This window comes from Eurytemora carolleeae, unplaced genomic scaffold, assembly GCF_000591075.1.
Source record: "Eurytemora carolleeae unplaced genomic scaffold, Eaff_2.0 scaffold724, whole genome shotgun sequence".
NCBI classification, from domain to species: domain Eukaryota; kingdom Metazoa; phylum Arthropoda; class Copepoda; order Calanoida; family Temoridae; genus Eurytemora; species Eurytemora carolleeae.
In genome coordinates this window covers 1-3335 of record NW_019397234.1, presented here as the reverse complement: position 1 = coordinate 3335, position 3335 = coordinate 1, and the positions used below count along the sequence as shown (strand labels likewise).

At 29.4% G+C, this 3335-nt stretch overlaps 1 long non-coding RNA gene across 1 annotated transcript; it reads right to left on the bottom strand.

The window, feature by feature from the left end:
• Positions 1-2606: 2606 nt before the first annotated feature.
• On the bottom strand, positions 2607-3226 carry LOC111712918 (uncharacterized). Its single transcript, XR_002767556.1, has 2 exons — positions 3138-3226; positions 2607-2975 (listed from the first exon to the last, which is right to left on the bottom strand). It is a non-coding gene; the product is annotated as an uncharacterized LOC111712918 (long non-coding RNA).
• Between the last annotated feature and the right edge of the window lie 109 nt (positions 3227-3335).

Here is a 3335-nt window from a genome sequence, read left to right as displayed (position 1 = left end):
TATCTACGCTCCAGGGTTTCATTTTATAGCAAAAATTAGGAAAAATAAGAAATGAGAGGGGGACATTAAATACGCTGAAACTTATGCAAGAAACCCTAAATCTTTCACTTTCTCCTTGAGAAAAAATATTAAAGGGAAAACGTAAGTTGTATGTTTATAAGTGAAACCCTGTGAAAAGGATGATTCACCGGATAGATGGATAGATAGATAGACTAGGTGCATCAACTGTTAATGTATATATATATTGCAGTAAAACCTATGCAAAGAGCAGCACAGTGCACAGGACTGACACGAAACCAAGAAACCGAATATGTACTGAGCACAGAGCAGTAAGCAGTAAGAAAACCAACCTGTTTCTGTTTAAAGCTGCGTGTTTAGAATACAACTGAAAATAACATCATTCACCATCTTAGTTTTCAAATCACCATTTGTCTTGAATAATACTTTTATCTAATTCCTACTCCGCTCACAAATCATCAAAAAATGCTCAAACAAAGCAAATACTAAATGGAAATCAGTTTTTGTCACAAAGTCAAATTTTCTAATCCTCAGATCTTCGCAACCTGTTGGTGTAAACCTTTGATATTTCAAACTTAGACTATATTATCTAACATAATTTATAGTTTTAAATATCAAAGGCCTACAATACTTGGTTGCAAAGAGATATAGGAATTAGAAAATTTGAGTTTGTGTCAGAAACTCAACGTCTTTGCTGATTAATTGCAATCAAATCAATATGCATGTTTTTTAATGAATTAGTTATAGCAAATAATAATACAAAAAAGAGATTAAGATGTCTGATGTCAACAATCTAGATATAAATATGATCGGTGTAAACATTAAACTGCATTTAGAAGAAATAACCTAATTGATGCTTGGGATATGTGCAGAACGGTTATTTATCAATTGATTAATTCACAAGAATGTATATCAATGAATATTTTGAGGCTAGTTACTATGCAGGGAGAATTTTGATAGTTCAAATTTTGACCTTTTTTATTATATATCTTTTATTTTATTTGTACAGGGTGTCCCACGAAACATGACAGTATGCAGGACGACTTGAATGTCGACTTGATTTTTGATATAATTTGCTGCGTTTATTTGTCAACCTAATGTTAGAAGTAAATTTCTAGAGATAATAGTCACAAAATTTCCCTTGTCCTGCCATTTCCAAAATGTGGTCTGCCTTTTTTTGTGCTTTCAATATTGCCCGAGATATGAAGAATTTCGTTCAGACTTCGACAATTTTGCTTTTATTTAACAAAATTGAAATCTGAACCAAAATCTTTATATCTCAGGTAATATTGAAAGCACAAAAAACGCAGACCACTTTTTGGAAATGCCAGGGCTAGGAGAATTATGTGATAATTGTTTCAAGATCATACATGTTAAAGTAGATAGAAGACTAAATGTCACAAATAAATTCAATTACTTAAGACGACTTTCAAGTCGTCTTCCTATTGTCATGTTTCGTGGGACACCCTGTATGAAAGGAAGTAAATAAAAAGTATAAAGACACATTTCCACAGCTTTAATGAGAATGATCATTTTTAAAGTGAGATCATTTCATTTCACATTTATACAAAATACATATTTCATTTAGTTTTTATATTAACATATTCTTAGTGTGTTTTATCAAAACCCTGGTTAACATCTATAAAGTATAACTCATTAAGTACTTTACAGGGAAAACAATGTTATTGCAAATTATAGGGATGGTTTCTTAGCAAATTTTCTCAAGAAAACTCTTAGTTAAGTAAAATTTTTAATTGTTGTTATACACGATGTTACCGTCTTTTGAGATAAAACTGTGCAAATTTTTTCACAAAAACTTTGCAGAGCGGAATGTTATTTTACTTGCTTTGTCCCATAGTACAATTATTGCATGATTATCTAAGTAAGATCTATCCTTATGTCGCTACAGTTGGTTTATATGAATTGTGTATATTGGATATGTCATTAATGAACTACATCTCCAAAAAAATTCTATTTTTGCTTTAGAATTAACATGTCCATCTCTCATATATTTATTCCATACAAATTTGATTTTATTTATACAAACCTGTAAATTTTATAGATCGAATTGAAAGGGTATGGATGCAGATTATAAAAAAATCTAAAAGTTTTACTGTAATGATATTGTAATGTGATGCATAAGATTCATTGTTTTGCGTACTAAAATCATGAAATTCTTATGAAATATTTTGTTTTAAGAAATGGTCAAAAATCTAGCCACCTTGCACAAGCAAATGCAATGGGTTGATCATTTATTGAAGCAATTTTTATAAATTTTAAGATTTATCCACGAAAAAAACATATTTTATATAACTTGCATATCATGGCATGGACAGAATTAAATTTTTTTGTCTGAAAAGTAATGATTAATAAGAATACCCATACAAAAAAAATGATAAACCAATATAGAGCGAAAGGAATATCGTCTTGGTTTTATATTCTTTTTAAATGCCGCTTAAGATTAATTGTTTTGTTTTTTTAAAGATATAACTATTGAATACTTTTTATTACAATGAAATACTTTTTTTCAAAAATACAATGTTTTTGTCATGTTTAATGAATAGTACATAAATTTAAGAAATTTCAGATTAAAAGAAATTAAAATATATTTCAAGAAAATTAAAAAGATGAGCAATACTGCAATAACTTTTGCACTTAAATTGGGCGAAAAATACTTAAAATTAAAAATTCCCATTTCCTGGGAATTTTAAGAGATCAGTGCTTTATAAACCGAAGAGAACAATTTCAACCCAAATCCTCAATATTTGGTGAAAACGGTAAATTCCAAAAAAAAAGTTTATGACGAATATTTGATGAAAATGGTGAGAATGAAGATAAGAATGTTTGATACAGATAAAAAGGTTCCACCCCCGCTGTAGAACGGGCAATAGGGACACTGATAGCTTCCACACACTTCACAAACACTTAGAATATACAGGGACGTCGAGTTGAAAGTTCTAAAATTAAAATATTAAAATTAATTTTTTCTGAAACATTTTTTCTTCAGTAATTGAAAAAAAGACGATTACCCTCAAATTTTTTTTTCAACAATTCTTAATATAGCAACTTGAGAAAAGATAATTTAGATAAACAATTGCAAAAAAATACTTTTTTATAACCTTATGACAAATTTCTCCGGTCTCTGAGGTTCAATGAGTAGAACTTGTCTGGTTCTTGTTAAGTTTGCAACAGGAAAGTATCTCCTAAAAGCAGGGGTCAATATAATTCCCAAAAAAGCTGATTTTCTCGATCCCAAAATAATTTTTTGCCCCCAATTTTGAAAAAAAATGCCCCCAATTTTTAAAAAAAATGCCCCC